Here is a 24,455-nt window from a genome sequence, read left to right on the forward strand (position 1 = left end):
CACCTTGGGGAAATACAGCCTGGCAGTCCTGAGAGAAGTCTCCTTTACCTGACAGCACACCTGCTGCTGCTAAGAGTCTAGGGCTGGAGCCAACCTTACCCCAGCCAGTGTCCCTCTGGGCTCCTAGGCTGGCTTTTTAGAAAGCTTCGTTCCCAGGAGGTTTGTTGGGTAAAGCTTCCTGGTACAGGGAAGGGGCAGGCTTGCAAGTAGTCATCAAACTGGGGGGTGCCTGGCACAGAGCCGGTGACCGAGACCTCGCAAGGAGATCAAAGTCCTCTCCTGTTCATGAGATCATTTGTGCCTAAGAGGTGTGGTGGAGAAATTAGCCTTGCCTTTAGAAGGTTGGAAGCATAAGAATAATGTCTTCTTTTGAAGGCAGCTTATACCAATGTTTCTCTGCCTAAAGACTGGTATTTCTGTAAGGTTTGCTCAAGCTGAGAATGGCGATTCGCCACTTCATTAGATGACTCAACATCACTGAAAAAAGACCTTTAGCCCCTTCTCCTGGACTGCCCAAACCCAGGAATTTCTTGCAGGAATTCCAAGGAGATCTTTAAACAGCCGAACACAACTTTTGCCATGGTGTGCAGGTATGCTTCTGTTTCTGTCAAAATAAATTAGACTGGTAAGTCATGAATTAGAAAAATATTTTGCTACTTGTGTTTATTATTTAATAAGGAGAATAAATAGCTGGCCTCAAACAAAACAAAAACAAAACCCAAGCCAATCCCAAGGCCGTTGACAGAAGATCATTCTACCTTTGCCGAGAGTAAGGATGCACCTTCTCTAGGAGATGGTAGGCCTTTCCTCTGTCTCCCTTAGATTTGATTCACTCTTCACTTCCATGTGCCTTTGGTCACCTTGCCCTTTTCTACCTCTGCCCCTCATATTGGGTGAGAAGACGAAGGCCTTGAAGGGAGGTGCCTGGGAGCCTTGTTCATATCTGGACCACATTTCCTGTCTTTCTTCCGTGTTACAGTGTTTCTCCTCACTTTGGTTTAATCCAGTCTGTGAATGATTCCCTTTGTGGAGCTTATTGGAATGCCCTGTGGAAGGGATGCTACGCAAAAGCATAATTGTATTGCATAACTGCCCGGTCCTTAGAGATGCCAGATTGCCCTTGGCACCTGAACAGACCCTCCTCTCTGGCAGGTCCCCTGAGAGCAGGGCAAAGCACATTTGAGAGGTTGCTCTGTCCTCCACCCAAGGACCACAGCGATGACCTTTACCCCAGCTCTGATAAAAGGCTTATTTTAGGTTTCTAAAGTACCAGTCTTAGCCCAGAAGGGAGTGTTTCCCTGGTTTTTTTTTTTTTTCCGCTTTCTTCTTATGTGATTCTTTCCAGCTGCTGTTTCTTCCCAAATGTCAGGTTTGTTTCTTCTGTGCCACCTTGAGGCAACTGACATTTGTGACTAATTATTAAAAAGAGCAGCCTTTGAGTTTATTTTGATGAAAACAAAATTCTCTGTGAGATACACCATATTTAAGCAGGTGACATGTCGGTGTTTTGGGTTTGGGAAATAGATCCAGAAAAAGTAGGGTTTTTAGCATGGTAGTTGGAGGAGTCAGAAGGTCCAAGGCAAACTTCATGGACTTATTACTGATGCTGTGTGTATTCTCTGAACTTATTCCAGGCCTTTAAACTTAATACCAAATAGCCAGCCAGGTCATCAGGGGGCTTAGGGAAGGGCCATCTTGGACCGAAGAACCATACAGTGAACTCTTACTGAGATAACGTTTTTCCCTTGTAAAATCAACCTCAGTTTGGAGGATATGGACATGGTGTGGGGGAGGGTGTAATTGGACTCTTGGCTGTTTTGGTTACTGGCAGTGGTTTGTGGAAACAGTTTGGCTATGAAGGAGGCATGAAAAATAATTAAAATTTAGACTTAATTTCATAATTGGGTTTTATTTTGGCATAGGCAATTGTATACGATTTTTGATCCTTCATTACGAAACCTTCATTAATTGGCATATTATGTATGGTCAAGTGCAAAATACTGAGTAATAAGCAGCTTGAATACATGTGGATCTTGGTACATCCTTAGACCTGCAGACCAGACTGATAAAGGATGGTGTGTGCTAACACGAAGGCAGCTCCAAGATATTTAGCAGTGGGTAAAAACAACAAATGGCAAAATGACTAGAGTTGAACAGCATTTCTTTAAAAAACAAAAAAAGGCAGCAAACCAGCACAGTTTTTTTGTACTTCTAGGGTAGAGGGTTTGCAATTTTACCTCAGTTCATAGCACCCTGTTCTCAGCGGTCCGGGCAAGGCCTTTCTCAGTCATCCTGTGTCACATTATTTTCTGGCTTTTGTCATCCTTGTTCCCTTACCCTTTCCTTCCCCCCATAGTCAGCTTTTTGAAAGTTCATGTATATCCTTTAATTTGTCTATGTTGTTACAAAAAAATGTTACTGTTTTGCGTGTTTTTGTTCCCCTTGGGGAAAATTCACATAACATAAAATTATCCCTTTTAAAGTGAACAATTTAGTGGCATTTAGTACATTTAAAACATTTCCATCACTCCCTGTACCCATTCAACACTTACTTTCCATTCTCTTCTTTCCCAGTCCACTTTCTGTTTCTAAGGATTTAGAAAGAATTAAGCAAAATGTGAACTTTTGTGTACATGTGAATACTTTAAAATCAACTTTTATGGAGGTATAACTGACATGATAAAATTTACTTTTTAGTGGACATGATGCATGGTTCTATTGTTATTTTTTACTTCTTTCCCATTTATGTACAGCATCATCATCCCCATTTCATAGCCGAGGACTGAGGCTCAGGGAGGCGGAGTGGCTGGCCTGGGACTGAGTGGCGGGGGAGGGTGTGAAGCTGGGGGCTGGCTCCGGGGTCGATGCTGCCCGACCACTGTTGTCTGAAGGCCTCTCAGGTCTGTACATGTGCAATTTCAGAGCCTACTTTTTTTCACACAACATTATGCTATTTTCTCACATTGACAAAAATTGGCTATAGCATATTCTGCTATCCCATGTACCACAATTGAACTATTTCCCCATTGATGGATTTTTAGGATGTTTCTATTTTTTTTTCCTGGTCATGAACCATATCAAAAGGAACATTATGGATCAAAGAAAAAATATATATATATTCATTATAGAAATATGGCCAAACAAAGAGAATAAACTAAAAACATATAAATATTCCCTTCAGAGGTGACCACTCTAAGCAATTTTTAATATAGCCTTCCACTCTCTTATACATTTTTTAACAGGGAGAAAAACCCTTTAGGAGAAAGGATGATACTATAAATGAAGTTTTATAATAGAAAGTTTATAATATACTGTGAACATCTTTTTCTCTAAAAGTGAATATTTACTAAGTGCTTAAACTGCAACAGGGACTGTTTTAGTGTTTTACACCATTCCACAGGAATCATGTGAGGTATGTGTGGTTATTATAGCAGATGAGATTTGTATATGTTTTAAATCTACACAAATAGTTTTGTGCTGTGGCTCTTACTGTTTCTCACTTTTTTCTTTAGCACTATGATGAATCCATCTGTCCATCTTGCTGCATGTGTCTAGACATTTGTTGTCACCGTGGGTTTCCTTATCTTTCCTTCCAACTCTTTCCTGGTCCCCACGACTCTTGGTCCCACTGCAGGGAACATCTCTGTTCATGCCCTCACGGACCTGCAGGAGTCGTCACTGGGAGATACATCCAGCAACAGGACAAGTGGATAATGGGGTATTTAGGCACTTAATATGATTCAGTTTTGACAGAGGCAGCTTCTCCAGATTGGCTGTCCTTGAGTCTATACTCCTATGCTGTATCTTTTCTTTGGTTTCAAAGATATGTGTACAAATGCCTAAAACAAAGGACCAGAAAGATATATATACCAACCAGGCCACACTGGAAACATCAACAAGGGAACCAGGAGGGAGTTGATGGTCAGAAGAATATCTTCAGTGTAATTTGCCATTGTGATTTACTGTTTGAAAAAAAGGTGTGGAAACCTGACCTTTACCTAAAGCTTACAGTTTTGTGCTGTGAGCATACTTGGAGTTGTGAATGTATGGGTTAAGATTAGTCGTGGCGCATGGGGTGAGTTCTTTTGCAGCTCAGTGCTCTTTGAGGCATGTCCTAAACAGTTGTTAAGTAATACCAGTAAGCCCTCTTTAGGCATTTAAGCCAGGTCCCTCACATCTCAAATGGCTCAGAGAGGTTGAGTAATTTTCCCAAGGGCGTGGGATCAGGCAGGTTGGCCCAGGACAAGGTGGAGGGGTGAGCCAGAGCAGACAACTTCTTTCTGGAGGCCTTATTGATTGGAACATTAAGGTTGGGGAGGAAGTTGGTGCTGTTTTTCTACAGGTGAGGTGGGGAGGAAACATTCTTGAGAACAGTAAGTTTCTGTAGCTTCCTTATGCAAACACTTCACTGAATGAATGTGTTCGTTTGGTTCAGTCTATTTACTAAGCACAAGGTATTAAGATAGTCTTTGCCTTGCAAGCTGCTTCTCTTTCTGTAAAAGGAAGCTATGTGGTCTTCAGCTTATGACTAAAGCCTTCTTTCATCTTTTCTAAAGTGAGAGAAACAAAGGTTCTGGATAACTGAAGATATACTTTTTAAAGGTGCCATTCAGGTTCCTTTTGGACATTAGTTTCAATTGAGATGTCTCATTCTTTCTCTGGAGCCAAAATGAATGATGATCAATAAGTGAGTTTTGAAAGTAACTGTGACAGAGTGGGGCAATTAACTACAACCTCTCCTGTCCCAGTCCCTGGCCCCACCACCTTACCCACACCATGATTATGGTATACAATTTGGTTTGTAAGAGAACCAGTGAATGTGTCTGAATTTTACTTCCAGAGCCAGGCATAGGAATACAAACATGGATGCACTGTGCAGAAAGAGGAGGTATTTGGACACAGCTACACCAATAGGTTATTTTCCACCTTAGCACAGTGACTAATATAGATTTCCTCTGATGAGCTACTCAGAGACAGAAGACAGGATGTTGACGATGCTTTATGAAGTAGACATATGTTTGCTACTCACAACTAAGTAAAATTAAAATATAAGAATAAATTGGAAGGCAGATGTAGATATAAAATCCCATCTTTAAGGCAGAAATACTTCCTACCACAAAATATTACTCAGAACTCAGTGGTTTAGAGGTTAAGGGCTCAACGCATGGTTGAGAAGGCAGAACCTCTGGCTTATCTATTATTCCCAGGGTGGGTGAACTCCGTGTAAACTCTAGCACAGAAATGACCCTTATAAACAGGTGCACATATGCGGTAAGTACCTGATGAATGTGTGCTGACCACTAATAATTACTACTACTTCCTCTTGACTCATGTGGTTGCAATGAAGACTAGTCACTCCAGTTGCAGCATATGCTTGTGTTGAGGAGGGAAGTTGAGCAATCTTGCCATAATTAGTAACACTCTTGAGATGAAATAGGTGAGGTAGGAGAGATAACAATCGTGCCTTTCCTTTTGGGTGAATCTAAGTTAAAACATTTTTATTGTTTAGATTTACAGGTACTTGATAATTCTTTGCCCTAGAATACTGAAGGTGCAAGATTTTTAAGTTGGGTCCAGAGGAACTGAAGTTTCAATTTGTTCATTGTGATTTGATGAATAGAGAAAATGGGCTAATAAATTACATTTCTTTTTAAATTGTATAGTGCCTGCTCACGACTGAAACTTTGATGAGAAAATTTTCGCTTTATCAGAGAAAGACAAGTGGAATAATTAAATTGTGTATCACTTTGTGTAGATTGTCTTTCAGATAAAAAGAAAACCTTCCCTGGTATTCTCACAGAAAATGAAAAAGAGATTAAAGATTTTTTAAAGTTCAGATTTTAGACCCATTATTCAAAGTTTGACAGTTTGCTTAACTAGTACATAAACTAATGGGAGTGGGTGCCTTGATGTGTGTAGCTTGTATGATCCAGACACTGGTAATGTCATCTGCAATCCCTCTATTTAATTTCTACAAGCTAGAAACTTTTATGAAACCACAACATATATTTTCTTCCACAGCTATTCTCTGAGCCAAAAGCGGTGGGAAAAAATGGTGATAAATGAAAAATTTGAAAATATAGAAAAGCACAAAGAAGAAAATAAAAGTCACCCATATCCCATCTCCACAAGATAACCACAATTAATATTTTGGTATTTACTGTGTATTCACAAATTTGAGATTATACATAATGTTTTTATAACCTGTTATTTTTACTTAATATACTATTGATTTTTTCCCTTGTCCCATTCTAAGATGAATGCAGTGTTATTGTTTAAAAATTGCTTTCAACATTGTAATGAAAAATTTTCAAACATGCAGCAAAGTCGAAATTTTTAGTGAATACCCATATGTCCATTACCTGTATTCTACCATTAATATTTTATCATACTTGCTTTATCACTTACCTATCCTTCCTCCCACCTGCTCTGTTCATCTGTTAATTCATCTTATTTCTTTTTCCATACATCTCAAAGTAAATTTCAGCGTTTTACTTTTAACCAAGCTGGTTTACCTTCATAATTGTGCTTGGTTTATACCAGTGTTCAGAGGAATTTGTATTTTCTGAACATACACAAAGGAAAGCCCAGGGAACTTGCTGAGAGAATTTTGTTGGATATAGTGAGAAAGGACATCTAGGAATTTAAAATTTGCCGGAACAGAGTTAACTGTATTAGCTTCTGATGTGGGACCAAAAAAACATCAGAAATTATCTCCTCCTTACTTACCTGCCTCTATGCCTAATTTGGACTCTGGCATGAGGACAAAGAAAATCTTTAGGGGGGCTGATACTTTTGTTTTTGTAGTTCTCCTTGTTATTAGAGACCTCAGTGTTTGGTAAATAGTGAACATGGACTGACTTGGTGGGAAAAGCGCTTCAGAGTGGTTTCCACCAGCCACCGTGTGGACCCAGGTCGTGCCTTCCCTGGGCAGGCGATTAAGGGACTGCAGCTCTCTTCTGTACCTTCACTCTTGTTTCTGTTGTGGATAGATTTCCTGCCAGTTTACCTGGTCTTCCTATTTGAATGACAGGTTGATGGTGGAGGGTTGGGGGCATAGTGGTGGGACAGCCTTGGTGGGCACAGAAAACACGTCTTGCTTGCATCTTTATGATGCCTCCTTTTAAAGGTGTGTTAAGGTGCCTATTCCAAGGGCGAGGCCAGGCGTGGTGACCTTGCTTTGTGTACAGTTCCCAGCACAGCACCTTGTGTATTTAGGCATTTAATAAATTCCCGTTGACATGTAGACTGTCCCTTTTAAACCCTCAAAATCCCTGTAGTTGCTCTACTCTGCAAACACCTGGTGCCTTTCACAAGCATTTCAAGAACACGTATCCATTCTTCAAACTTTGTAATCTATTATTGTGCGTTCCAGTTGCTGGAGGCCCTTAAGATAGAGCGGCCTCTGTGTTTTTCTGCCCTTGTTTTCCCATGTTTCACATGCCAGCGTGTCCAATCTCAGTGTCACGTCAACACCATTTAAAAGAAGACTCAGCTCTGACATGGGTGACAGCTCTGACATGTTCTTTCTCAGAAACTCGGCCTTGGGTAAAGCACCTTCCTAGGAGCTGAGTCTGTGGAGCCCTGACTTTTATATCTGGATCCCATAAGGCAACAGGATTTCTTTTACCTTCTTTTGGCTTCATCTCTTCCTTTTTGTTCTTTTCCTGAGGGCAGTTGATTCTTGGCCATCTCAGGCAGGTTATCCAGTTTTTGGATTATCCCTGTTCTTCCATTTCTCCCTCAGGCGATTTCAGTCCTCAGTGACTGGGCTAGCCGGGACCCTGACACCTTGAAAGGACGTCTGGTTCCTCCCCTCCCCCACCCCCTTTCTCTCCCCTTTTTCAGGCAGAGCCCCCCGAACTCTTAGAGCTGTGGTCCTCAGCTGAGGAAGGTTTTGTCCTCCTGCCCCCACCCTCTGAGACATTTGTCAATGTTTGGAGACAGTTTTGGTTGTCACACTGGGGGAGGGGTGGGGGAATGCTGTTGTCCTCTAGTGGGTAGAGGCCAGGGTTGCTGCTAAACATCCTATAATAAACAGGACAGTAGCCCACGACAAGGAATTATCCAGCCCAAGATGTCAATAGTGCCGGGGTTGAGAAACCCTGCCCTGCGTACAGAGGTCCTTTTTTGAAAATCTTCCCATCAGTGGCATTATGTAACCTCCATGCCAGTATTACACTGTTCCCCATCAGAAAGTTCATCTGCATATCTAACCTAAGTCCTGTCAGGTAGTTGCTCTGAAGTGGAGATGAAAATGTATGTTCACCACCTCCTGTATATGATTGATGATCGTAGTCTCCCAACCTCATCTCAGTTAAGTTTTAAAATTTTTATTGTCTTATACCCTCTTTATTCTTTTTCTTTAATCTCTCTAGATAGTTCCACAATTTTTCATGTATTATGTTTCTGAAATTGTAGTGACCCAATCCAGATGCAGCATTCTAGCAGTTTGGCCGCTGCCACCTATGATGGAAGTGGCCGTATTTGGGGTGGGATTGAAGGGGGTCATCATGGCCAACCATCTGCAAATGACCACTAGAAAGAAAGAAGTAGAGGAAGTCATGTGAAAGGAAAACTTTTTCATGTCAGAAAGACCTGGATACAAATGTTTACTCTGCCACTTAGGAAAAGTTGTGACCTTGGGCGTCAGTTTTCCCAGGCATAAGAGGAGGTTAAAATACTTCACAGGGTTGTGGGAGTATGGAGTGAATGGGACTGTGTCCGTACTTGGAAGCGGGCACTTGGTGTTTTAATGTACTGTGTCCACGATTTCTGTTGGAGAAAACAGTTAAAACGTTGGGACATGCACAGTATGGTTTGAATTTGATGCTGGTTTTCAGACTTTATTGTGTAAGGGCGTCCCTGGGAGCTTGTTAAAGTCTGCTAGGCCTTCAGGCCACATCCCCAGAGATTCTGTTTGGAAGTTTGGCCAAGTCTGGGAATTTGCCTTTTTTGCAGTAACCCTGGTGGTTCTGATGCAGGTGGTCCACACATAACACCTGGAGAAGTGCTGGCTTTATGGCTACCAGGTGAGCATATAGGAGGGGCCTCAGCCTTCTTGAGAAGTCTCATCTCTGGCTAGTTGTTTTCTGTTTCTCTGGGCCCACTGACAGAATGATTTTTCAGAGCTGCTTCAAGCTGGACAAAGCTGTTCCTTGTCCTTGCTTTTAATGACAACTAAAGATATTTTTTTATTGGATGTTCTCCTTGAACGTTATTTTGACTCAGTGTCCTAAGAAGTCTTCTGGGAACCGGCTCAGGAACCCCGGGTAGAAAAATTTCCTTATTCTTTGGCTGATGGAACTGTGAGTTGGGGTGAGCAAGGGCAGATTGGAAGGGGGTGGTTTTTATTCTCAGTTGGTCTTGGAAGGCTTGGAGAGCAAGAAGTGAAACATGGACAGGATTTCTCCCAGCTCCAAGCTACATTCCTTTAGGAGTGGGATGAAAATGACTATATTCCGACCACTTGTCAATGACTTGAGTCTAGTTTCTCTTTTCTTTCACTGAATTATGCCTGGCTGGCTATAATATTGTCTGTATCAGTACTTTAAGGAGTTTCTTTTTGCAGTTGTGGTTCAAGGGGTTTGAAGCCGGCTCACTGAGCGGACCCATGGTGACCAGAGCCTGCTCTCTCCTGAAACGAATGTTTGTACTTTCCTGACAGAGGGAACCAAATAAACGGCCCAGGCTTGCCCATAAATATCCATCAGTGCCTCTCTGTGCTGGAATTGTGGGTCTGCGTGTGTTCTGAGATCTCTTTCTGTGGGAAATGTTCTACCCACACCTTTCCGTCAGACACAGCGTCTTTGCTGCCAGCCAAGGTTTGGCCTCTGCAACTGTGGGCTGCGAATCCGAAATATTTAAAAAGAAAATCTCGGAAGGAATTTCCATCATGTATTTAATAAAGGAAAGTGTGAAGTAGAAATTAAAAGTCAGCTGGGGAGTGTAGTTGGAAAATGTAACCCACATGAGACGTGCCTTTAAAATTTTAACTCCTCATTGGCAATTTTCCCCCAGGAGAACTAACTCCCTTTAAAGTCCTGTCAGGTGAATTTAGTGAGTTCTAAGCTGTGAACGTGAATCTTCGATGGAAAGTGTAAACCAAAGAGCCAGGTTATTCAGGGTTGCTGTTTTTCAACTCTTGCATTTAAAATGTCTGTCAAATAAGTTTTAGTTTACCTGCGTTAATAGGAGATTGTTCTGTCGGTGTTGGGTCCCTGAGCCCAAGGCAAGTAGACATTTCTGTGGATTTCATAGTCAGAAAACTAAGCCAAGGCCATATAATTATTTATAAACTGGTAAATAAAAGGTGAATGTTTATTGGTTAAATGGTAGTAAAAAATGAGAAAGAATTTGCTTAATTGAATAGATTTTTTAATTCCAGTGTTAACTTGAATATGTTTTAGAGTTGAAAGTGAAGTCAGGTGATAGTTGGGTCTTGAAAATTTAAAGTGTGCTGATCTCTAAGGCTAATGGCATTAGTATTTCTATGAATTTTTTTTTGTCTCATCACTCATATCAATTCCCATTTCTTAAGTGTTTTAACATATAGTTTTTGATGCACAGATTTGAAAAATCCACGAAAATATTACTTAAAGGTTCAAGAGAGAAATGAAGGTTAATGGAAAGTGCAACATTATTTTGTTGGCTCTGTTTGGTCACTTTGATTCTTGCTAGAGAATGTGGAGGTTTGTAATGCAGGTCAGATACTATCCCGAAATCTAATAAGACATCCAGATACTCTTATAGCCCAAATATTTCCAAGGCCATGCTGACAGCTTAATTATTTCAAGCAATATTTGATATGGCTGAATACTTGTTGTTGTCCAAAGAATTTGGATGTCTTTTTGAGTTCTTTGTTCAGTGTAAGCTCTGCCAGAAGATGTGAAAACCTGCACTGACATAAATGTTAAAATACAGGCTTACCATTTCCTTTTACAAACAGAATCATCATGTAATTCCTTAAAGCAGTGCTTCTTAACCAGTGGCTTTGAAATATGATACAATTTTGCAAAACTGAATAATTTCCTCAGTTTTCCAGGATGGGGTCCAGTTTCTCCTGTGGTGGTATCTGATCTGTAGATAGCACTTCTTTTTCTCCGTCAGACATTCTCCTGAAAGGGTTGGACTCGCCAGTTAAGCTTAGCAAACAAAAACATGGAAGAGGGCTGGTCTCCCAGGCTGGTAAGAGTCTTCACAGAGAGGCTGCTGCTTGCCTCCTTTTAAAGCTGACAATAAACTTCAGTGGTGTCAACCTCATGTCTCTGAACTGTATAACCCCTTAGATATCAGGGTATCAAGGGATACAGGATTTTTCTTGTAGTTTCCTGAAGTTCCCCCACCCCCTACTACTTTTAGCATTGCCTAAAATATGATGCCATAGTGAAGAGTCTAGAGGACAGCTGGGAAAGTGGCAATTGCATAAGCATATGAAACTTTTTTAGATGTGCATTGAGGAGTTAGGAAGCTTTAAAGGAAAGACACCTTTAGAATACAGTATAGTAATCTCTCTCTGTATAACATTTATCTGTATGATATATATACGGTTCTAAATTTATCCATACATGTTTAAATATAGTGAACTATTTCAGTGTAAAACTATCCTTAAAACATTCAGAGAGTTGTCCCTTGCAGCATTTCATCTGTGGACTCTTGCCAGTAGCACTTAGCCACCTAGTGAACGCTAAGACTGGCGAAGTTACAGTGCTGGAGAAGGTGATGTCCTCGCCAAGCCTATGTTTCATTCCCCTGTTAAAAAAAAGTGTGCACTCTCTGGTGTAGGTTCAGCCAATTTCCTGCTGTGCTTTGTGAGTTATTCTGGTATCCTAGGTAAGTAATCCCTAAATGAAATGTATGTATTTCTTTTTGCTCACTTGGTTTGGAAAATCATTGACAGGTAAATGACTTTGTAAGAAATTTCATGAGTTACCAAACACAGCAACTTTACCAAGAGCCTTGAAGCTTGCACACTTGACACTGTTTTGGCTTTTATTTGCACCAAAGGTGGGTTATCCCCTTGAAATTATTATACAACATTGAGATAAAGGAGGATTCAAGTGCTTGATTTTAGGGCTAAAGGCTCTAGGCTAGATCTAAGGGCTCATGGCTCACTAACATGTCGGGATGTTGTGGTACAATTAATATAAACATGTTTTAGAAATGTGAAAAGTGTTTGCAGTCTAATTCTCAATGAAAATAGTAGAATTCAAAGTCATAATTATTGTGACTATACATGTGAGTATAAGTGTGTGTGAATAAAGGTGGGAATGTATATGCAACCATGAAAATAATTGTGTTTAGGTAATGGGTTTTTTTAAATATATTCTGTCATTTTTAGTATGCTTTAATTTTAAAGAAGAAGTTAATTATTTCTTTTAAGCCTCTAAAAGAAAAGGAGGTAGATGGAAAAAAATACCTACAAATACTGAATATTTATACTTCCTGTTTTGGTTTTATACAACATTTCTTCAGAGGAGGGGAGCACACATGCATACTCACTCGTGAGAGGTGACTGAACAGTTCTTTCCCCCCAAATCTCTCTTGAACATGTGGAAGCCCATTCCCCTCTCCGCTCGTCTCTTCTCACTCAGTAAATGGCAGATGGCAGCAACTGGGTTTCCACCATTCCTACCCCTGTGTCCTCACCCTTCCTTAGTCTTGACATTGAAGACTGATTGAACAATGCTTGGCAGCCCAAGCCTTTCAAATTGTCATCTAGAGCAAGCAGAACATATCCTGGTGGTGGGGGAAGCATTGGCAGAGTTTTGGGACGGGTCAAGAGAGAATCAAGGCTATCCATTATAAAATTAGTGATGGTTATAGTAGAGGTGATTACATATTTAGTTTTAGCACCTAAATGTTTTTTTCCCCTAGTTATCCTCCAGTCCATCAGCAAGTCCTGTGGCTCTACATCCAAATATATTCCCAAATCCTACAATTTTTCTCCTTCTCCACTTTGGCCACCCTAGCTCTGGCCATCAGTATAATCCATGCCTGCACATCTATAGCAACTCTCTAGCCAATCATGCTGTACCTACTCTTGCCCCATAGACAATCGTATCTCCACGTAGCAGCCACCTTTTTACAGTGTAAACCAGATTCTATCATTCTCCTTTTCAAAATCCTTTAAAGCACTCACCTCAGTTTACAGGACTCTCTCTTTGTGTTTAGACTCCTGCCAACCTGTCCTGCCACCTCTTTTCCACCTGCCTCTTAGTTGACAAGTGTCAGCCGCACAACCCTTGTCCCTGTTCTTTGAGCTGTCCAAACTTGTTCCTGCCACAGGCCCTTTACACATGCTGTCCCGTGTCTTGGAATACTCTGCCTATAGATCTTTGCATGGTCAGCCTCTTCTCATCAGCCCAGATGTCACCACCGCAGAGAGGCTTCCCTGACCACCATAGCTTGTGTACTCTCCCCACCAATTTTATTTTTATCATAGCACTAACTGTAATCTGAAATTATCTTATTCGTGATTTAAAAAAAAAATCCACATCCTATCCCACGTTAAAATGTAAACTGTGGAGGGCAGGCCCTTTTTGCTCTGTGCTCCCTTTCCAGCACCTTAAATAGTGCCTGGCACACAGTAGAAGCTCAATAAAATCTGTTGACTAAGAATGATTGTATAAGATGTAAATTTTGGTGACGTTCTTTTCAGCTCCAGGATGCTATTATTCTTTGTGTGATGAAACATTGTTATATTTATTATACATAGTTAGTAGGTCATGTGTATTTGATCACTTCTCTTCACCCCATCCCCATTATTTGTGGTGGAGTTCTTAGACCTTTGTATCAATTTTGTTCTCATTTCTGGGACAGGTTGGGCTTAAGTGTTTCGCACACAACAAAGTGAAGCTAATTGACACATTAGGAAATTGAATCTGAATCTTGGGCTCTTACAGGATTTTGGTCCATATAGTGTAGCTAATAGGCCACAGCCCAGAGTCCAAACCTGAGAATGTGGTCATTATCACCAACAGGCTTTCATTAAATTATGCAGGAGAAGTTATCTTGGCAGCAAACAAGGCAAATCAAGGTCTTCTGAGAGCTTAGAGTTCCAGGTAGAAGCATTGGTTAACCAAAAACTTGACAGCAAGGCCATAAAACTCTAAATACTTCCTGTCATTTAAGTTGAGAAGTGAAACAGAAAGAAATAAAGACGTTTATCTGTTACTAATAAAAGGTCAATTTAACAAGAACATATCTAATCAGCCTACCTGTTAAAAAAAAAGTAGTAAATGTGTGACTATACCTCATATTGAAACTCACACTGTCCTAAGCAGCTCTCTGTAGGACACACATCTGCTTCTAGTTAGAGATGGATCACAGATCTGGGGACCTGGGCCTCGTGCTATAAGAAAGTAGTTCCAATTAAAAAGATGTTTATAATGATTCTCTTTCTTATACTATCATACCAGGTCATCTGTATAAGTTAAATTTAGATATAGTATTGCTGTTATAAAATTTATTTAACGTGAGTGTGACTAGAGGCTGAATATATGTTGAATGAAAGCTTATGCAATGATCTGGCTGGTCACCTTTGTTTACTGTGTATCTGTAGTTACGGGTAATGTTTGAGATGTCATGTTTTCTGGATTAATAAAATAAATTTCCAGATAACTGCAGCTCAACTTAATTTCAGCCATAGTTGCTAGATATAATTCTGAAGTTTAATTATGCTTTGTCTACTAAGGCAGGATGTAGAATTGCCTTCATCTTTCATTTGTATTGAATTTCTGAAAATGCACCTGAAAAATCCAATAGTAAACTTATGTGTTGTGGGTTGGCAGAATGTTGAATCTTCATTTTTTGATGAGCTAAATATGCATAAAATCCCTAATTATGGTTCCTTAGAGGAAGATCTGCTCTTTCTGGATTCTTACAGGCAGGAGAGACCCTTCCCCAGGCTGGTACCTCTCATCCCTGACACCTAAGGCGTCTGCTTTCCCAGGGCTCAAGATTCCTTTCCCGGTTCCCCCCATAGGGGACTAGGAAGTTGGTCAGGAAGTTTCTAAACTCTCTGTTCCCTTGTTAAGAGGTGAGTGCCTGGAACCTCTGGGGATAATTTAGGGAAGCTGTGCCCCTGTGCTCGAGCAACTCAAAATGTGGTCCATGAACCAGCAGCAGCGTATCACCTGGGAGCTTGTAGAAATGTAGAGCTCAGACCCCGGCCCAGACCAACTAAATAAACATCTGCGCTTTCATAGGATACCCAGGTGTGGCCCCTTATTCTATCTCCACACCTTTCAAGTCCCACAAAGTCCTAACACTTTTGCCCCCAGCCCAAGACTACGGGAGGGAGCAGTCTCATGGTGTCCTGCCAGGCTCACATTTATGACATTGTGGGATCTTCAGGTGGCTTCCCTTCGGAGGAACACCTGGGGTGGGGCTGGCCGAGGCAGGGACGGCCAGCATGCTGCTGCCGCTGCCACCAGGGCTGAGCAGGTGGTGTGGCCCTTCAATCAGGGTGCTTTTGTGTTTTCCTTCTCACTCAGAGATGCTCTCATGGCCTACTGGGGTTGTACACTGCTTTCCATTACCCTGGACATTTGCATTCCTGCAATTCACATCCTCTTCCCTTGTAGCTCTTATTTTCTGCTGTAATTTCATGTGGCATCATGCTCCTGCTTCTGTGTGAAAGCGGGAAGGTGGTGAGAGAGAGGGGGAGGGAAGACTTCTACCATGCAGGGGTTGGCCTTACTTCCTGTTCCGCGGTTGTAACTTGGGGGAGAAGCTCAGGTTGCCAGGGGAGACCAGATAAGCAGAGGTTCGATTATGAGTACAATCTAAACAGATGGAGAGGTAGGGAAGGGTAAGTGGCATTAAAGTGAATGGTCTTTCTTTTCCTCTGTCCTGGAGCTAGGAGGAATTTTTTAGCTACTTGCTGCTTCATGGATGTGGTAGCCCCACCTGAGAAGTGGGGCTATGACCAATGAATCACTTTCCAATGAATCTCTTGACCAATGAATCACTTTCCTGCGTAAGTTTCTGTGCACCCACTCTTTATGGCATAAAATTTGTCAGTGCTGGCCATCAGGTGTAGGATTTGAAGAGGGGAAGTTAATAGGAAGCTGTCAGGAATTGGGGCTGAGTGGGAACAGAGGTGATTATAGGGAGTCGAGATAAAAAGGCGTTTTCTCAAAAGGTTGTAGTGGACCTAGTTCTAGTTTCTATTCAAGTGTCTGGGATAATCGTATTGCTGATAATGTGAACACTAACAGTCTAAACATTGTCAAACACTTACGTGCCACACATGCACATTTGTGTTATTACATCTGTATGTATTATTTAATGTTGACAGCTGTCCTGTGAGGTAGAGACACTGTCATTCATGTGTTACAATTGAGGAGTGGGAGGCACAGACACACAGGCAACTTGCCCGAGGTCACAAAGCTGGGGGCTGTCTGACCCTAGACCCCCAATCATAATGACTACAGGACCCAGACGAAGTCGCTTGGGCTGGGACTTGGAAGTACAGAGTGAACATTTGGGCAATGTTAGATATTCAGAAGGGTCATTTTAGGAATTGTGTTTGAAAATAGCATGAAATGAGAGTTTAATAAAAAAAGCCTGGCCATTGTTAGTGAGGCTTGTTGGAGCTGGTGGACGTCACACTGCCCTGGCTCCTTATTAAGCGATTACCTCTGAACTCCAGATAGACCTTTTAGAATCTGCTTTGTGTGTTGGGCTGGTAGTTGGCAGACCCTGTTCCTTCTTTGCCTGCTGTTTCCCTGGTAAGTTCTGCTAATAGGGGGTGCGAGGGGAATTCTGGAAGGCTGGAGGGGGGAGGAGGGACATGCTTCATCCTTTTTGCCTGTTGTTTCAGAAAGGGTCCTTCCCTCTGCCAGCAGTTGGTTCTGGTGACCAGTTCCTTTCTTTGTCTTGGAGCCAGCCTCCTTGTGCCCCTCAGAGATGCCATCACCAGCCAGGCCTTGGATATTTGAGTCCCAGGCCAACATGGACACTTAGAGAGGGCCCTGCTCAGGGGCAAGTGCCTCACCTTAGAGGTCAGGGTCCCAGCGCTTTGGGTCTCCCCCTCTAAACTTTTAGATGCTGATAATCCCACCTCCTCCTCGGATTCCTACAGCCCTACCCAGAGGTGGTAGCTGCTTCCTGTGGGCACTCTATTGCCCCATCTTTTTTGTTCTTTATACCTATTGAAACAAATCTTTCTATTCAATAATATCTGTTGCAATACCTAGTATTGTTCCTCTTTTCCTAACTGGACCCTGACTGATAAATTTCCCCAAGCCCTAGAATCCTGTGGGAGGTAGGGAGAGAAGGTGATACCTAGGAGCTGCGATTCTCAAATTTAAGGGTATGAGTGAATTGCTGGAGTAGCTTATTAAAAATGCAGATTCCAGGCCTCCACTTGCAATAATTCTGATTCAATAGGTTGGATATGAGCCCAGGAATCTGCTTTTTAAACAGACATCTTAGGTAGTTATCCTGTCTTAGAAGCTTTGACAAAATCTGCCCAGGGCTTCCCCATGGGGCCAATTCTTGAATCTGGGGTTGTCCTGGGGGGTTAGACACCAACTTTATTTTTTTAATAGGATAGGGCTATGGATATGCCAATAGCCTTTGATTGAAGGCCACCCAAGTTGTACATTGCCCCTGGAGGCTGAAAATCCAACCCTTGTTTAGCACAAGCTCTGATGCAATTAGCTGGAAGAAAAGAGCTTTTCCCCCTAAATGTGCATTGTCTTCTTGTGAAGCCCTGCACCCCCAGCCTGTGTCCAATTACAGATTTATACGAAGCCAACCTGCATGCTTAGAAGGGATGGAATGGGACTGACCTTGAAGTAGGTACTGGCTCTTCTCTTTGTATTTAAAGCCCTTCCCATGTCCAGGTGGCTTGAGGTTGGAGCAGCAGGGAATCAGAGGGCACCACCATGCCACACATACTGAACCAAGACACTTGTGCCTTTTGGCTTTTGCCAGTGGGCGTATCTGTTTATCTGTGTGAATAGCAATGGACATTCCTTTGTGGGATGTTGGCTTCCATCTGGTTGATTTAATCAGTGAAACCAGTGGGTTTTGCTGGGAGGAGTTGGACTACCCCCTCAGAGCAGAACAGGAAGTTTTTCAATCCTGCCAGATCACGGGGCTTTTGAGTTTACAGGGGGCAAGGACTTCAAAGTGACCTTTTACTGAATAAAACATTCAGATTTTCTCTGTAGGAATGTGTCCATCCTGCAGTCCAGGGCCTGATGCTGTGTTTCCTGAGATGGATTTGGAGGGCTGTCATGGGCTCCTGTCTGTCACCTCTTCATGTCGGGTGTTTTATGTCCCCTCCTTATGCTTAAGTAGAATTATCGAAGGCTCTAGTTTGTATTAGTCACATTTCGTGTGGCTCCGACATTCTGAGAAGGGGCTAGTTGATTCTATTTTTTAAAATTGAGGTTCCCAGCCTATGCTGGTGGAACGTTGCTCTTCACAATGAGCCTTCCTGTGAAACTTGCCTTTAGAATTGAACGAGATGTTCTGCAAATCAGAAATGCCTCAAGGCAGATGGCCTCCCTAAGCTTGTTCCTTGAAGTTAACTGCCACATCCCCCACAACTACCTACTTAAAAAAACACATGATGAGCCATCCAGAGATAAGACTGAGTAAAAGCGCTCTTCCTCCTTGCTGGTAGATCGTATAGCCCACCAGTGCCGAGTCTCCCTTGTGCAGCGCAGCTTGGAATCCAGCATCACCTCCCTTTTCTGCAGGTGGCCTCCCCAGTGATGGGTTGATGGGTGTTTTATTCACTTAGGCTACACTTAGCAAGGGCCTTCTGTGTTCCAGACAGTGGCCTAGGTAGGAGGGCAGATTCTAGGAAGAGTAAGGCCAAAGGAGATCGCTCCATAAGCATTAAGTGCTGGGATGAGGTGTGTAGAGAGTCCCTGGGAGCAGTGAGGAAGTGACTGACTGCTTGGGGCTCTTCCAGAAGGAGATATCTCAAGTGATTCATTCGTAGCTAGGGGGGCTAGGCTGACCTCCCCTCCCCAACCCTTCATCAAAATGAGATGGTCTTTTTCTTTTTGTTTTTTGAGACAGAGTCTCACTCTGTTGTCCTGGGTAGAGTGCTGTGGTGTTAGTCTAGCTCACAGCAACCTCAAACTCCTGGGCTCAAGCGATCCTCCTGCCTCAGCCTCCCGAGTAGCCGGGACTACAGGTGTGCACCACGACACCCAGCTAATTTTTCTGTTTTTAGTAGAGACAGGGTCTCGTTCTTGCTTAGGCTGGTCTCAAACTCCTGAGCTCAAATGATCCACCCGCCTCGGCCTCCCAAAGTGCTAGGATTACAGGCGTGAGCCACTGCACCTGGCTGAGATGGTCTTTTTCTTAAAAAGTAAACATACATTCACTGACAGGTTATGAGGGGTATGTGTTCTACTTCAGCATTAGGACTTAAATCCTAGAACATGGTTTTAGCTTTGAGGGGCTAAACTTCTAAGTAAGTGCTCTTGAGACTAATTGTTAAATGTTTTGTTTCTTAAACTGGCAAGTAATTCTGTTCACATAGTGTTTTTTAAATCTGCATGTATCATTGAGAAAATAAAAATGCCTGCAAGTAAATCCCAGTATTAATCAGGTTGAATTAGATGGAAATCAGAATCCGCTATTTTATGACTCCTTATCCCATACATGTAGCTCCTCTTTAACATGGTGCCCCGGATTCACCTGTACCCTCAATGAGCATTTTCATTTTCGTTGAAAATTATTACAGTTATTAAACTGTTTGATTTTTTTAATGTTAGATGATCTCAACCCACGTACCTTTTGGGTGTTTAGTAAGTGTACTGTAGAGTTTTTTTTATTGTTTTGTTTTTTTAGTTCTTGCTTGAGATGTAGCTTGAGGTCCAAGGTGAGTTTATTTGTGTTCATTCCAGTTTGATTCCACACACCAGTTTCCCTCTATCTCCCTTAAAATCAGAACCCCAGGCTACTTTTGTTTTCCTGTCGATTATCAGATGGTTCTTGATGAGTTACATACAAGGGCTGCTTTTCTTCAGTGAGGTCTGTGACCTCTAAATGTTTTAACAAGCCGGGCTCTCCCAAGAAAGGTAGTTTATCCAGGTCAGCGGTGAAACGTTAAGTACATTTTGCCGAGTGGCCATTTCTCCACCTCACTTTGGCACCCTGGTCATTGCCTCCTTTTTTTTTTTTTTCAATTTTTATTTATTTGTTTTTTTTAAGTAAGCTCTAAATCTGCTCCATTAACCCTAGAATGAGGCTCTACTAACCCGTTCTTTTGATGGGGGCAGAAGGACAGAACTCAGCCAGGTTGGCAGTGACACGAGCTAGGTCACTCAGGAGAGTCACCGGTTCGTAGGTGCCTTGAGAAACATGGTCCTGTGGTGCCAGGTCCAGTGGAGACGTGGTTTGGTTTGTGTTTGTTCAGACAGGCCAACAGGACTGTCTGTTCTGTAAATTAATGATTATAGCCAATTGCATGTAACACCTGTCTAACGATTACTGCCCTTTGTGTTTGACTTGAGATTTTACTGTGCGTGTGTTCCTCTCACGTAGAACGCACCAGATGACGGAGGAGTAGCTGTGATGAGGGTTTCTCTCTGTGTGAAACAGTTAAGACAAGGTAAAGGGTGACATGTAGAAAATCAGTTTGGGTCAGTACATGCCCATGCTATGTCCAACCGTATGACATGGGACTATTTTTGATCTGGAAAAATGACAACCTCACATGGGTAATCTAACAAATAATTTAAAATTTGGACCATCGGGTAAGGAAGGATATGCCTTTGTAGCCAAATAGCAACAATGCACGCAGGCAAAATACAGCCTGTGGTGAGCTTCTGCTAGGCTCATAATGCTTTTTTAAATTTTAAAAATTAATCACCAAACTTACCGTATTAGGAGCTCTCACACAAAATTCTGGATTTTCAGCTTTTCTGCAAAATTCAGACAATCTTGCCTTGCCAGGTCAATCAGTGATCTCATCTGGGTGGCAATTGTGTCCCTGTAGAGCCCACACGTGTGTCCATTTGCCCAAGGCCTCCCCTGGCCAGCTTCTGGCCCTCGTGTGACTGACTGGCCTCCTAAGCTTTGAGGGTGGACACATGCTATAAATAGAGCACAGAGAGTAAGCTGCGGAAAGACAGGATTGGAAGAAATCAGCTGAACCAAAGCCATTTGTTTTGTTTACTACACACTACCAGCCAGCACCACTAAAAGGAAAGCCTGATCCCAGCCTGGACTCTAGTCGCTGGCCAAGGACAGGTAAGCATAATTAAGGAGTCCTTTTATGTGCTTAGAGATGGCCAAACTCTTATTAAAATTTGGATTTGATGCTCCTTCTTTAAGTAGGATATGATGATAGAAATTCCTTCCAGTGGCCATAATCAGTGTTAAAGGCTAACGTAATACCTTTAAAAACAACTTGCCATTTGTGAGAAGGGGTTACTGGACAATTGATCACATCTTATCTTTAACATAAAACCAAGTTCTAATGGACTGATTTTCTAATAAATATGAGATGTTTACTGCTACATTGTTCATATCAGGGTGAAGACTGGAAATAAAGAGAATACTCACCAATGGAAGGGCTGAATAAATTATGGTACATCAGTACCATGAAATATTATGTGGCATTAAAATGACAAGCTGACAGGATACCAGTTGGCTTGGAGGGAATACCCTAAGGAGCAATACGAGCTAAGATTTAGTTAGTGCTTACTATACGCTGGGCACATTTTCAAAGGCTTTCTACATATTTACTCATTTAATCTTCACAACCATCCTAATGAGCTAGGAACTATTATTACTATCTTACAAAGGAGGAACTGAGACATGGAGAAGTTAAGTAACTCATCCAAGGAGAAGCAGTTAGTATATGGCGCAGCCCAGGATATGAACCCATGCAATCGGATGGACAAAGATGTTTTAAAATAATTTTTAAAGATTAGATATCAAAGTACATTATTAGCAAGAAGTTTTGCTATGGAATATTAACTGATAGCTGTTCCTGAATTCTCTGGGTTATCTCTTATATTTTTAAACTCTTACACTCATCATGCTGTATCAGACTTCAGAAATCATTTAGTTCTTTGGTTTCCAAATTTAGCTCCCCTTTCCTCCCTTTGAAACCAATGGAATCTTCTTGGTGCTATGCAAAATGAAACTCAGTACTGACCTGGAGCTGCTTTGGCCTGTTTTCCCTTGGGTACCATATAAACTGCAGATATAGTTTACCTCCTTCATGTTACGGATGGACAAATGAGACCCAGAGAGAGAGCCTAACATTTAATGAGTCAGTGTTTTCCAGGGGTATGAAACACATGTTTTGAAGCCTTACAGGTAGATTTTGTTAATGCCCCTTAAGGAAGCTGTAGTGTAGGTAGAAATTAGGTCCAACATCACAGAGAGAATGAATACCACGGTTGAGTAGAATCCTTATCTAGCCTTCTTTTCGAGACTCTTGCTAACCTAAGACTTGGGAACTACAGTGGCCTTCCAGAGGCCCTTTAGTTGAATCTTGCCTCTTGCTGTTGACTTAATTAGGAAGTTTCTAAGAATTTCTAGTTATTACAGCATGTTTACCATAGGTGTTAGTGGAAGAGTGACTTAGAACACTGAGAGGCTTTTTGTATTCGTTTGCTTGGGCTGCCATAAGAAAACACCATACATTGGGTGCCTTAAACCAGCGGTCCCCAACCTTTTTGGCACCAGGGACTGGTTTCATGGAGGACAGTTTTTCCACAGACGGGGAGGGGGGTACCCTGGGGCGGGGTAGGCGGAGCTCAGGCAGAGATTGGAGCAAAGGGGAGAGGCTGTGTAGATGAAGCTTCTCTTGCTCACCCACTGCTCACCTCCTGCTGTTGTGCAGGGCGGGGGTGAGGGGCCCCCTTTCCTAAGTTTCATGGAAGACAGTTATTCCACAGATGCAGAGGTGGGGCAGCGGAGCTCTGCACCAGGTCCTTCACAGGCCACAGACTGGTACCGGTCCGCGACCCAGGGGGGTTGGGGACCACAGCCTTAAACAAAAGAAACTTATTTCTCACAGTTCTGGAGGCTGGGAAGTGAGATCAACATGCTGACCAGCTCAGTTTCTGGTGAGGGCTGTCTTCTGGCTTGCAAACAGGCACTTTCTCGCTGTGTTCTCCTAGGGCAGGGAGAGAAAGTACGCTCTCTGTTGTCTCTTCTTGTGAATTTTAGGGGGATACATTCAGTCCACAACAGCATTCCATGCATCCCTCTTAACCTCTACCTAGGAATTGGTCCTATCAAGGATTTATTCCACTTGAAACAGGAATGGTCACCTTTGGACCTTTATCATCTAGCAAAATGCCTGCCACATGGTAGGGGTTTAATTATTATTTGTTGATGAGTTAATATAAGCAAATGTCTTTTTGCTGCTTTTTTTTTTGTGCCTAAAGTTTTCTTGTTGCTGTTAAGCACATTTCTTTCACATTAAGTGGTCAGGTTGTGATGTTTCAAGGTTTTACTTTGGTAGGCTCTAGGAACATTGCTTCAAATAATGGAAACACCACTAAATTAAGCATAACAAAAAGGGCCATATAATGCAGAGGTCAAGGTGAAGAAATCACAGGAAACTGGGCGAAGACAGTAAAGGGAAATATGATGCTATGTGTTTTTCATCATCTATTAAATTATTTGCGAGGAAGACATTTTTACCCTAGCACTAAATGCAAAGAGGAATTTATTGTGTGGGGCCTAAGAGTAGGGACTTTGAACATACAGTTCAGATTGTAATTGACAACAGTAATGATTTTTACAAAAGAAACACTGAAGTTCTTCACATTAATTTCTTATAGGCTTCGTGAAATCCTAAGTTATAATACTAAATTGTATTTCCATGAAATATTTCTTTGTGTAACTAAAAGTGTAAAATGCAGCTGTGCACCTTTCCAGTGATTTACCTTCCTATCAGTGGCAGTACTAAGGGGAGAATGAGAAGAGGTGTCAACTCAAGGAAAAGTCTGCATTTTGATGATGAACTTGAGGAATCTCCTGCCTTTGATTGCCGTTGCCATAATTACTATCTAAAAGTTCTAGATAGCTATTCTTAGTTTGGAGTTACTTAGCAAAAGTGAATTGAGTCAGAGTGACTTAAAACAGTGAATTGAAAGGATTTAAAGCCACGTTCTCTTAGTTTGTGCATATAGGTCATAATCCTACAGAATGATGTATTTCACTTGAAATGGGAGCCAGGAATAAAATGAGAAATTCCTAAAATGTGAAGAGCCTCCCAAAGCAGTGCATAATACTTCATTGAAAATATACTACCAACGTTAGTGAGTTGTGTATAAATATCAAATATTGTTCAAAGTAAATACAGGGTGCTATTTAATGTATCAGTTGCCTACTATTTTATTTCATGTTGCTAACACTTGTCCAATTCCTGGATTTACAAGCCCCAAATTTTTAGTTTTCTCTTTAATCATCAAAGTGCATAAAAATACTTAAAGCAAGATGGTCCTCAT

General features: G+C 41.9%; 1 protein-coding gene and 1 long non-coding RNA gene across 3 annotated transcripts in view; one reads left to right on the plus strand and one right to left on the minus strand.

Annotated features, from left to right (window-relative positions):
* Nucleotides 1-24,455, plus strand: part of STK39 (serine/threonine kinase 39) — a 271,677-nt gene that overhangs the window by 29,166 nt on the left and 218,056 nt on the right. The window lies entirely within an intron of this gene.
* LOC123643925 lies at nucleotides 9-17,918 on the minus strand. The gene is made up of 4 exons (XR_006736957.1): nucleotides 17,802-17,918; nucleotides 14,255-14,353; nucleotides 2,553-2,588; nucleotides 9-604 (listed from the first exon to the last, which is right to left on the minus strand). It is a non-coding gene; the product is annotated as an uncharacterized LOC123643925 (long non-coding RNA).

Source organism: Lemur catta, chromosome 8 (assembly GCF_020740605.2).
Source record: "Lemur catta isolate mLemCat1 chromosome 8, mLemCat1.pri, whole genome shotgun sequence".
Classification (NCBI taxonomy): Eukaryota; Metazoa; Chordata; class Mammalia; order Primates; family Lemuridae; genus Lemur; species Lemur catta.